The sequence below is a fragment of the Podarcis vaucheri genome, assembly GCF_965113315.1.
Source record: "Podarcis vaucheri genome assembly, chromosome: 4".
In the NCBI taxonomy this organism is placed as follows: Eukaryota; Metazoa; Chordata; class Lepidosauria; order Squamata; family Lacertidae; genus Podarcis; species Podarcis vaucheri.
The window spans coordinates 11,530,952-11,543,391 of NC_138762.1; the positions used below are offsets into that span (position 1 = coordinate 11,530,952).

The following is a 12,440-nucleotide window of genomic DNA, read 5'->3' on the forward strand; positions in this document are numbered from 1 at the left end:
GGGACCCCTGACCATTAGGTCCAGTCGTGACCAACTCTGGGTTGTGGCGCTCATCTCGCTTTATTGGCCAAAGGAGCTGGCATACAGCTTCTGGGTCATGTGGCCAGCATGACTAAGCCGCTTCTGGCGAACCAGAGCAGAGCATGGAAACGCCGTTTACCTTCCCGCCGGAGCAGTACCTATTTATCTACTTGCACTTTGACGTGCTTTCGAAACGCTAGGTTGGCAGGAGCAGGGACTTAGCAATGGGAGCTCACCCCATCACGGGGATTCGAACCGCCGACCTTCTGATTGGCAAGTCCTAGGCTCTGTGGTTTAACCCACAGCGCCGATGCAGGAGGAAATATTCAACAAAAGGACCCACAAAGGGGAAGAGGGAAGGTCATGAGATTCTTTTGAACCTTGTTTTGATGTTGGTTGTTGATAATTGACTGTAAAACTTTAGACTAAAAAACTAAATATGGTAATTTCTTTTTTTTTTAAGAGTTTCAAGCAGGGAAACTCTTTCCTCCCTACCTGGAGGTGGTGAGGACTGAACATGAGATCTTCTGCATGTATAGCAGATGCTCTGCTGCTGAGTATTTCAACTTTTGTGGGTTTATTTACAATGCTGGAGAATGCCTGATCAGTTCTAGCCAGCTGCCTCTTAATGGTCAGCACCAAACAAGAACCAGACACACATAGACCCAGAATAGAATGTAAATACTTTTGGATGCTTGACCCCATCAAAACAGTCTTTGAGCAGTGATGTTGTCTTTCAACGGACGAATGAGAGAGAGAGAAAGGGATGTTCTCTGTTTTGGGATGTGTCTCCTGAGCAGTTCATCACAGGCCAGATACACACATGGCTGTCTAGCCAAACAGGGTATTGCCTGGGCTGACAAGTGGGGTGATAACTTGGGCAAAGGGTTTGTGCCACCTGCCCTAGACTGAGTGAACATGTGTTTGCTGAATGATCATCACCCAACCAGACACCAATTGTCGAAGGGAACACACAAAGTTTGGGAAAAGTTCAGGGATCTTTGTTGCATTTCTTACACCAGACAAACATCTGACTTTTGGGAACTGGAATTCAGGGTTGTCTAGTGAATGGATTGGCAGCAGATTAAGGTGTCAAATATTGACTTGATAGGTAAAGGTAATAATAATAATAATAATAATAATAATAATAATAATTTATTTGTCCCCCGCCCATCTGGCTGGGTCTCCCCAGCCACTCTGGGCGGCTTCCAACAAAGATTAAAAATACATTAAAATGTCACACATTAAAAACTTCCCTAAACAGGGCTGCCTTCAGATGTCTTCTAAATGTCAGGTAGTTGTTTATCTCTTTGACATCTGGTGGGAGGGCGTTACACAGGGAGGGCGCCACTACCGAGAAGTTCCTCTGTCTGGTTCCCTGTAGCTTTGCTTCTCGCAATGAGGGAACCGCCAGAAGGCCCTCGGCGCTGGACCTCAGTGTCCGGGCAGAACAATGGGGGTGGAGACGCTCCTTCAGGTATACTGGACCAAGGCCGTTTAGGGCTTTAAAGGTCAGCACCAACACTTTGAATTGTGCTCGGAAACGTACTGGGAGCCAATGTAGGTCTTTTAAGACTGGTGTTATGTGGTCTCGGCAGCCGCTCCCAGTCATCAGTCTAGCTGCCGCATTCTGGATTAGTTGTAGTTTCTGGGTCACCTTCTTTTTTTAAATAAAAGGTTTTATTAATTTTCAATATAATATAGATATAATACCATATCAAAGGTTTATCACAAATTATATATTATGGAGTTCCTTCAGCTTATCTGCCAATCATCCGTAATTAAATTTTAGTTACGCATTTCCTAAATTTAATACTGCCTTTTTATATGCCTTCCTAATCTTATTTTCTTTTTTACAATACTCCTCAACCTTTCACAGAGCTTCTTGAAATCCCACGAACGTTGTTTGTTCATCAAATATATTTTTCAGATATTCTACAAATTTTCCCCAGTCCTCGATGAACTTATGGTCTCATTGATATCTAATCTTCCCAGTTAATTTGTCCAGCTCTGCATAGTCCATCATTTTCATTCTCCATTCTTCCCGGGTCGGTAGTTCCTCCTGTTTCCATCTTTGGGCCATTAATATTCTCGCTGCTGTAACTGCATGTTTCTGGGTCACCTTCAAAGGTAGCCCCACATAGAGCGCATTGCAGTAGTCCAAGCGGGAGATAACTAGGGCATGCACCACTCTGGCGAGACAGTCCACGGGCAAGAAGGGTCTTAGCCTGCGTACCAGGTGGAGCTGGTAAAGGACCCCTGGACGGTTAAGTCCAGTCAAAGGCGACTATGGGGTTGCAACGCTCATCTTGCTTTCAGGCCGAGAGAGACGGTGTAATTAAGGACTACGCTGCCTTGTAGTGGTTTTATTAGGGAGTTAGAGAAATTCATGTAGGGAAGTCAATAGCTACCAGGCCAAAGAGAACCTTGCCTGTAATGACCAGTGGGATGATACTTGTCAGACATGTCTCTGGTGGCTGGTAATCGAGCCAGCCAGCTCCAGAAGGGCAACTGTGTCCATTTATTGCAGCAAGGAACAGCATTGTGCTGCATGGGGTAGTTGACAAGATGTCATGGACTGGCTGGATTGCAGAGGATTAGGTGAAAGCCAGATGGCCAGTGCCAATTTGCCAAATGGGAAAATTCCTGCCTGGCCCCAAATACGGCGGCCGACTTAGTCCATAGAAAAGTCAAAACGTCAGTAAAAGCAATCAAATTCAGGGTGGGTAGGTGGGAGATCGGACAAAAGAGCAGGGATGACTGCCGGGCAGGCCACAATTTAACAACCCCTGGGAGTGGGCCCACGCGTCCCCATTGGCTGGTTGTGGCCGCCGTCAGAGAAAAGCCCATTCAAGGTCTGCTGGCATTGGCCAATAGCTGGCAGCTAGGCGATCCCAGCTGGATCACTTGTGTGGCCCGAGGCCTGGACGTGACACCGCCCACCGCAGAAGGTGAGCGGACGTCCTCTAACTCTCCACTTTTCCAGACTAAACCTGCCCAGCTCCTTCAACCGTTCCTCATCAGTCCTGGTTTCCAGACCCTTGATCATCTTGGTTGTCCTCCTCTGCACATGTTCCAGCTTCTCAATATCCTTCTTAAATTGATCCTTATTATTTAAATGTTTGCCGCTTTGTTTCCTTCAGGAGGAAGGGTGGGATATAAATTAAAATATTACAATAATAATAATAATAATAATAATAATAATAATAGGCCCAGCTACAGGAAGAAGGAACCCTCTAGTTTTCCCATTATGAACGCAGGACATGCTTGTCTCTTTCAGCTTTAGGAACAAAAACCCTGCGGAGGGACATCCCGAATGCCTTTAGGGAGGTATTTTTATATACAGTAGATGCAGTTGACAAATAGCCTGAGAGGCAATTCAAAGCAAAAGTTTATGGAAAAGTGGGATAGATATAAGATACATGTTCAAAAAATACAGTAAAGGTTCGCTATCTATGCTAGCGTTTGATTGACACTGGAGAGAGACTGAGTCGAGAAACAAGACCAAGCGCACATATGGATATAGGAATGTATTAGATAAAATGTAAAGAAATATACAATAATAAGAGTACAGTGGTACCTCGGGTTAAGTACTTAATTCGTTCCGGAGGTCCGTACTTAACCTGAAACTGTTCTTAACCTGAACCACCACTTTAGCTAATGGGGCCTCCCGCTGCCGCCGCAGCACAATTTCTGTTCTCATCCTGAAGCAAAGTTCTTAACCCGAGGTACTATTTCTGGGTTAGCGGAGTCTGTAACCTGAAGCGTATGTAACCTGAGGTACCATTCATTTGTAAAAAAGGAATATACAACGGGATAGGCAGGAAGTCCAAAGTGTTGGTACAAAGTATATAAACTTTGTATACATGTTGAAAATTATAGTATAATAAGCCTTGTGATGTAATATGAGAATGTTTACCGAAGTAATATAAAAAGTTTAATAAATAAATAAATATATATATATTTTTAAAAAGGAACAAAAACCCTGCAGAGATGAAATCTCCCTTCACCTTATTTTCCTGGCCTTGCATCAGCTCCCTTCCAGCGCCCTATGGTCTGTTGGCAATGAAGAACTGCAGACACAGCTGAACATTTCGTGTTCTGGCAGAAGGGTTTCCAAAGTGTTTGGCCCATGCAATGCTGACCGCTGCTTGGGCCAAAGCGAATGGGTGCCATGCAACTTTTCACTCGTCGAGACAAATTTCCCCATCTCTGGAGAGGGGTCTTGCTCCAAAGCGGCCGAAGATTTCGCCAGCGCTCAGCCTAACGCCCAGCACAGCTCTTGTCTATTATCCAGCATTTGCAAAATTGTGTGGCCTTGCTGAGTCCCAGTGAAAGGGTCAAAGCAGTAGGCACAGTTCAGTTCTATTTTGGGGAGATCTGTAAATAAAGCCACATTGTTAGCTGCCAAGAAAGGAAACAGTTGCCTCATATGTTCAAGGATAAAGGTTGCGATTGCCTAAAACGGTGCTAGAGTAGTGTCTTTTTATTGGCACTGAACCTGTCCTGATCACCCGTTGGGTGACTGAGCTCCATCCGGTCTTTTTTTCTTTTTCGAAAATAATTTTTATTTGGATCTACAAATTTAAGATTATAATCATACCACCACATCAAATCCACAGTTAAAAGATTCCTCCGAATCTCTGGACTTCCCACCTTCCCCTCCTTGGGTTCTGTTGTTACCCCTTTTCTGCTGCCTCTTTTCCTCATAGACCAAGTGTTTTGTAACTCCATTATATCCCTAGTTTTCATTACAGTGGTACCTTGGGTTACAGACGCTTCAAGTTACAGATGCTTCAGGTTACAGACTCCGCTAACCCAGAAATAGTACCTCAGGTTAAGAACTTTACCTCAGGATGAGAACAGAAATCGTGTGGCGGCAGCGGGTGGCCCCATTAGCTAAAGTGATACCTCAGGTTAAGAACCGTTTCAGGTTAAGAACAGACCTCCAGAACAAATTAAGTTCTTAACCCGAGGGACCACTATACATTACAGTTATTGCAGTTGTTACAGTTATTGCAGTCCTGCTAGTGTTTTCAGCTGCTTATAGTGGTCTTCCAAGTAAATTATAATTTCCCCCCATTCCTTATTAAAGTTTTGGTCTTCCTGGTTTCTGAGCTTCCCAATCAATTTTGTCATAATCCATCAACATGATCTGCCATTCTTCTCTAGTAGGGACTTTATCTTTTTTCCATCTCTGAGCTAACAGCATGCATGCAAGAAGTCTTTCCTGCTCTCTTTGAATTTCAGCTCCTACAATTCCTAATAGAAAAGCCTCTGGGTTTTTTAAATAAAAGTTATGTTAAACATTTTTTTCAATTCATTATATATCATTTCCCAGAATGCTTTTATTACCTTATACGTCCACCACATAGGAAAAAAAAGGTGCATTCTTTCTCTTTACATTTCCAGCAGATATTTATACCTGTCTTGTACATTTTTGCTAACTTACTAGGGTTAAATATCAACGGTACATCGTTTTCATGTAGAGTGGTACCTCGGGTTAAGAACTTAATTCGTTCTGGAGGTCCGTTCTTAACCTGAAACTGTTCTTAACCTGAGGTACCACTTTAACTAATGGGGCCTCCTGCTGCTGCCGCCACACGATTTCTGTTCTCATCCTGAAGCAAAGTTCTTAACCCGAGGTACTATTTCTGGATTAGCAGAGTCTGTAACCTGAAGCGTCTGTAACCTGAGATAACACTCTAATTTTCTTTCAACGTACAGCATGCCAAGAATTTCAAATCTGTATTCTTTAATCTCTCCCAAGATTAGAGTTGGATATTATGTCCCAAATCTCTCATCCAGTGTATCATTACAGATTTAACCTGTTCAATCTTTGTGTGCCATTCCAAAATCTATCTTCCATCCAGTCTTGCTGCATACATTGTCCTCAATAAGTCTGGAAGATTTAACTACTCTCACAACTTACAACCCACCTTGAATTGCATTTGGCACCTCAAGATACCTGTAAGCTATAGACCAGGGGTTGGCAACCTAAGGCCCACGGGCCGGAAGCGGCCCATGGAGGCCGTGTAACCGGCCCCTGAGCCACCCCCAACTGAGCCACTCGCTTGGTGAGTTCCTGCGCGATGCGCTAAACCAGCACAGTGCAGCGCGGGGACTCTCTTCTGTGGCTCTGGAAATTGCTGCTGCACAGGCACAATTTTGGTGTCTGGGCATGCGCAGAAGTGATTTCCAGTACTTTGGACATGTGCAGACGTGATTTCCGGCGTCATGCTGTGCCAGCCTGGCCCACAGAGGATCTCCGCGGGAGTGATCCGGCCCATGCCCGGTAAGCCTTGCTGACCCCTGCTGTAGACCCAGAGAAAATCTCGCCTCCTAGCTATGGGAGATTCCTTCTACTTAGAGTCGAGAGTGGATTTCATGCTCTTTATTCAGCTCATAGTGGTGAGGAGGAATGGAAGTTTCCCTAGAATGTCTGCTTTATATACATTATTTACACAATGGGCACCATGTGATTGGCTAATTCCGGGATTCTCCTGTAGGCCAATCAGGTTGCGGGTACACTTCCACCTGAAGCTGGATTGGGTGGCTCCTGTGGACCAATCAGACTGCTGCATTCTGGATCCTATTGTTCTAGGACCAATCAGACTGCTGCATTCTGAATCCTATTATTCTAGGGCCAATCAGACTGCTACATTCTGAATCCTATTGTTCTAGGACCAATCAGACTGCTGAATTCTGAATTCTATTGTTCTAGGACCAATCAGACTGCTGCATTCTGCATTCTATTGTTCTAGGACCAATCAGACTGCTGCATTCTGAATCCTATTGTTCTAGGGCCAATCAGACTGCTACATTCTGCATTCTATTGTTCTAGGACCAACCAGACTGCTGCATTTTGGATCCTATTCAACTCAGTACATAACACTTCAAAAGAACCAGACGACACATTTGAAGCTGACTCTGATGGTGGCCAAGAGCTGTATGAAGACTACACGCAGGTGAAATCCACGAAGCAGTCAGCAGAAGACATTCACGAGGGGTTCAAAAACCAGGAAGCTGTTTTGTGCTACTGTGAGGTCATCCATCCTATACTCAGGTTGCATATAGCTGTTTCTTTCTTCTGCTGGTTTCCATGGCATCTTCGGGGAGGGGTAAGATGTTGCAGGTGACCTCTACCCCAGGCCCTGAAGAGGCCATGGACGTGCCAGTCAGAATAGATGGAACCGGGCTAGATGAACACGTTGCTTGCTCTGGGGCTAAGGCATCTTCCATTGCATCTTCCAACCCTTGCCCTGACCCTGACCATGTATCAGTGTTCAGAGGGGAGCTGGATTTCCAGACTGAAGCCATTGCCAAACATCTTGGCCCACAAAATCTCTGTTTCTCATGACCCCCGCAGAATGGTAGTATGAACCAGCTATCACAAACGAAGCCCAAATTATGCAGTCATTCTCCTGGCACCCTCCCTGTGCTTTCCTGCAGGCCAGGAAAGTGCCTTGCCCAACGTTGTTAGGAAATTTCCATTCAGTGCAAGCCCAGATGATAGCTTGATTTAGATTTCTCTGCCTGTCTCTGATTATTGGTCAGTCTAAAGACAATCTGAGCTCTCAAAAGCCCTAATACAGTGGTACCTCAGGTTAAGTACTTAATTTGTTCCGGAGATCTGTTCTGAACCTGTTCTTAACCTGAAGCACCACTTTAGCTAATGGGGCCTCCCGCTGCTGCTGTGCCGCCGGAGCACGATTTCAGTTCTCATCCTGAAGCAAAGTTCTTAACCTGAAGCACTATTTCTGGGTTAGCGGAGTCTGTAACCTGAAGCGTATGTAACCCGAGGTACCACTTTAGAATCACAGAACTGTAGAGCTGGAAGGGACCTTGAGAGCTTTCTAGTCCAGCTCTTACCACCAGAAAGTTCCTCCTGATGTTTAGCGGACTCTCTGTTCTTGTAACTTGAAGTCATTGGTTCGAATCATACCCTCCAGAGCAGGAGAAAACCAGCTTGCTCCAACTTCTATGTGACAGCCTTTCGGATATTTGAAGAAGGCTGTCATATCTCCCCTCAGTCTCCTCTTTTTCCAGGCTAAGCATACACAGCTCCTTCAACCATTCCTCATAACGCTTGGTTTCCAGATCCTTCATCATCTTGGTTGCCCTCCTCTACCCCCGTTCCAACTTGTCAACATCCTTCTTAAATTGTGGTGCCCAGAACTGGACACAGTACTCCGTGTGTGGTCTGACCAAGGCAGAATAGAGTGGGACTATTACTTCCCTTGATCAGGACACTAGACCTCTTGATGCAGACTAGAATAGGATTAGCTCTTTTTGCTGCTGTATCACACTGTTGACTCATGCTAAGCTTGTGGTCCACCAAGACCCCTAGATCCTTTTCACATGTACTGCTTGCGAGGGAGATGTTCCCCATCATAAATTACTGCAGTTGATTATTCCTGCCTTACATTTGTCCCTGTAGAAATTCATTTTGTTAGTTTTGGCCCAATTCTCCAACCTGTTAAGGTCATCTTGAACCCCGATTCTGTCTTCTGCAGCATTAGCTACCCCTCCCATTTTGGTGTCATCTGCAAATTTGATAAGCATCCCCTCAATTCCTTTGTCCAAGTCATTTAAAAAGAGGTTGAACAAGCCTGCGGCACCCCACTCGGCACTTATTTCCAGGATGATAAGGAACCATGAATGAGCACTCTTTGGGTTTGGTCAGTCAACAAGCTACAAATCCACCTAAAAGTTACCTCATCCAACCCACTTCTCTGGGTTATCATGGGGGACCTTACTGAAATCAAGATACAGTGGTATCTCAGGTTAAGTACTTAATTCGTTCTGGAGGACTGTTCTTAACTTGAAACAATTCTTAACTTGAAGCACCACTTTAGCTAATGGGGCCTCCCGCTGCCGCTGCACGATTTCTGTTTTCATCCTGAAGCAAAGTTCTTAACCTGAGGTAATATTTCTGGGTTAGTAGAGTCTGTAACCTGAAGCGTATGTAACCTGAAGCGTATGTAACCCGAGGTACCACTGTACATTATGTCCACTGCGTCCCCCTGATCCACCAAGTTTGTAACTCTGTCAAAGAAAAAAGTGAGATTTGTCTGACATGACTTGTTTTTGAAAAACCCATGCTGGGTCTTAGTAATCACAGCATCCATTTTGAAGTGTGCATAGACTGACTGTTTAATTATCTGTTCAAGGACCCTGGTGGCAAGTAGCTGATAGAGGCAAAAGGGTTTGAGAAAGAATCTGGGAAAAAATCCAAACTGTAAATAAAATCACATTGCAAGCCACAGACGAGTCACTGCCAAATTCTTGCAATTCACGGGAAGCTGGGATTGGCTCCCTGGGAAAGGAGGGTCTGGAACTGGCATGGAACTTTCCCACTCAGGCTCTCTGGAAGTGACCAAGATTGCTATATAAATTGCCACCAGCAAGGCTGAAACCTAACACAGCTCACCTTTCCTGCACAGCGCAGATTGGGACCCTGAAAAAGAAGTCAAATTCAGATCCGGAGAATCCCTCTCGACCCATCGCCATGGAAAGATACGTCTCGGCCGTCCGCAAGATGGAGCAAACGGTGATGTTTCCCAGCCTCCTCCTCGGAGTCTCCTTGGAAGACCAGGCTGAAACATTTGAGACCAACTCGAGCAACGGAGACTCCAGCGAGAGAGACCTGTATGAAGACTACACTCTGCTGAAATCCATCAAGGGGAGGGCAGAGGGTGGCTTAGCACCCCTTGACTTCCAGAATCCCAGCCTCAAGGAAGAGGACAGCAAGGAGAAGGCTGATCTGGAAGATCTCTTCCATTACCACGTGTCTGGCTTGCACCGTGTTCTCACCCAGCTGACGAGGAGGGCCAACGCCGTGACTTCCAAATATAATGAAATCATGGGGCAGATCAACCAGAACGAAATCTCTCTCCGCTGGTGAGACACACGGCAAGGACACCAAAGGTGAGTTATCGGCTCAGCCCAGCCACCATGACTATGGGAGCCATGGTTCATAAGATCAGGTGGGAACAACCTGGTTTTCTACAACAAACATTCTCCTTTCCCTCTATGTTTGTAGTCTCCTGTTGCTGCACTGCCTGTTAACAGAGTCAAAGAGCTTTTAAAAATATGCTTGCAAACTCTTCCTTCCTTCCTTCCTGGTTCATTTGCACAGAAGAGATTTCTTGGCCAGCTTGACTGTAACTGATGGGAGTTGTAGTCCTGAACATTTGGCGGCCACCAGGTTGAGATAGGCTGGCCGATGGAATGGCATTTTCTGATTTGGCAGGCCCAGAAGTGAGGGTTGGGACCTCTGCATATTCTCAGAGGTACTCTTTCTTCTCTTTCTTCACTCATCTTGCATGGCTTAGCTTTGGAACACAGACTATTTATTCTTTGGAAAGCTTAGAGTAGGGCTCTCAGTGGGGTTCTATCCAGACACTGTTAACAGTGTTATAGCACTGAGGGCTCACATATCTTTCTTTAGGCTCCAGGTACCCAACACGACGCCTTTCCAATGTTGCTGAACTAGAACTCCCATCATCCCTGACCATTGGTCATGTTGACCGGGAATATGGGAGTTGTAGTACCCCAATAACATCAGGAGAACCCCAAGTTGGCTATCAGCAAAGTTCTGGAGCTGAGTCACAGGGACCCTTGGTTTAAATTAAGACACAACCCACCTTGTTAACACCTTTTCAATTTTCCATTTTACAGGACAACCTGAATTTCTGAATCTGCACATGTGTACAACTTGGGTCCTCTGTCTGAGGCTGTACAAAGGAGGCTCTTAACGGACAATCTAGAAACCTTGACTGCAGCATCTACCCCACAACGTTGTGTAGCATGGACTTTACTTGAATAAGCCAAGCACTGATATTTGTGAATGTAATTGCTATCTATATTATATTTGTGAACAAAACAGCTATATGTACGGTATTTATGGATTATCTATAAACTCCATGGCAAACGTATGCCTTGGGTTTCCATTGCTTTCTGATGTTTAAATATTGCTTTTAGTTCAGACTAATAAAGTGTAGCACCCTGCTTGTGGTTAACGCTTAGCTGGAATGAAATATTCAACGCAGCAATAGAGAAATTAAAATAATTATTTATTTGTCAGACAAATAAATGAGAGGCACAGTGGTATATGGTTACCAAGCTCTGGCCTGGCCTCCTGCCATTATGGCCAGCACTTATATTCCCTCAATCCAGCCCCCTTTGCTCCTCCTGTGGCTACCTCTGTCCAATCAGCCTGGTTGAATTTCCTATTGGCTGATTGCTAGAACCAATCCTAGAAGATACACCCATATCCTCCTGTCCTTATATGGAACACAAAGAGCTATATATTGTTACATCTATAAATGACAAATAAGTAGTAATATATCTTACATGTGTCTCAACAAGGCATCTTAATTACCAGCTCACCTCTTGCCCTCCTTGCCCTATTGCCTTCTAAAACAAATGGTTAATCTTAAATTTTTATCTTAAACATATGTCAAGGATCTTGAGTTTCACATCAACATTGAAAGATCTCCCTCATTTGAAGGTTTCTAAACAAATGTTTGACAACTAATAAATCAGGACTGCTCAGGACGGCGTCTCTTGTCTAGCAAGGGGGGCAAGACTGGTGGCTGACTTAATTTCAAAATACAACTCTTAGAACTATATGAAATCTAGCATTTCTTAAATCCTTTGCATAATTACATTTAAGACAATATATTTAATACATAACATAGGTAGCCTTTTAAAAGGAATAAGGCCTTTGTAAAGTAAAAAGGAACTCAGTAAAAAAAACAGCTTCAAAAGAAGCCTCTCCAGTTTACAACCCCTCCTTCAGCCAGCTGCTTTTCCCATTAGAAAAAAAGACTTGCCAGCTAGATGCTTCCCCATTTGGTCTTGGCCTTTTAACCTTAGAAAGAAGATCTGGCTCATTTTACTGGGAGGCACATTGGCATTATTTTACTATTTACTCATTCCTAATTATATTTATTTCTGCCTTTTTTTATCTTCTGTAACATGTAGGGTCAGTGTCCTCATTCAGTCTGTAATTTCAGCTTTTACGACTTTGAGAATTGTTTTCTGCTATCAATCAAAGGGGCCCTTGTCTAGAAGAATAAACATTACCAAGGTTGTAAACTGCTTGTCTTCTGGCTTGAAACTTTTGAAAATTTAAGCTCTCTCTTTAATATACAAGTCCTGATCAAACATTAATAAAATGCAGGCTTATGCCTGATGCCTCAAAAGCACTTTGCATCGTTTGAAGCTGCCTAGACCACTGTTTCATCTAGTCCTGTGGTTGTCAACTACCCTGACAGGTAATGGCTCTCATCCGGAGTCTTTGCCTATTATGCTTGCTATCTGATGAAATCATTTTCACTGGAGATAAGCTCCGTGCCACCACATGACTCCTATGAGGAAATGAAGGGCATCAGTGCCCTGGCAGGACCCAC

The 12,440-nt window shown here is 44.4% G+C and overlaps 1 pseudogene across 1 annotated transcript; it reads left to right on the forward strand.

Annotated features, from left to right (window-relative positions):
- Positions 1 to 9,411: 9,411 nt before the first annotated feature.
- LOC309530593 (mid1-interacting protein 1-B pseudogene) lies at positions 9,412 to 11,016 on the forward strand (annotated as a pseudogene). The gene is made up of 2 exons (XR_014224694.1): positions 9,412 to 9,951; positions 10,705 to 11,016. The product of XR_014224694.1 is annotated as a mid1-interacting protein 1-B pseudogene (transcript).
- Positions 11,017 to 12,440: the final 1,424 nt, after the last annotated feature.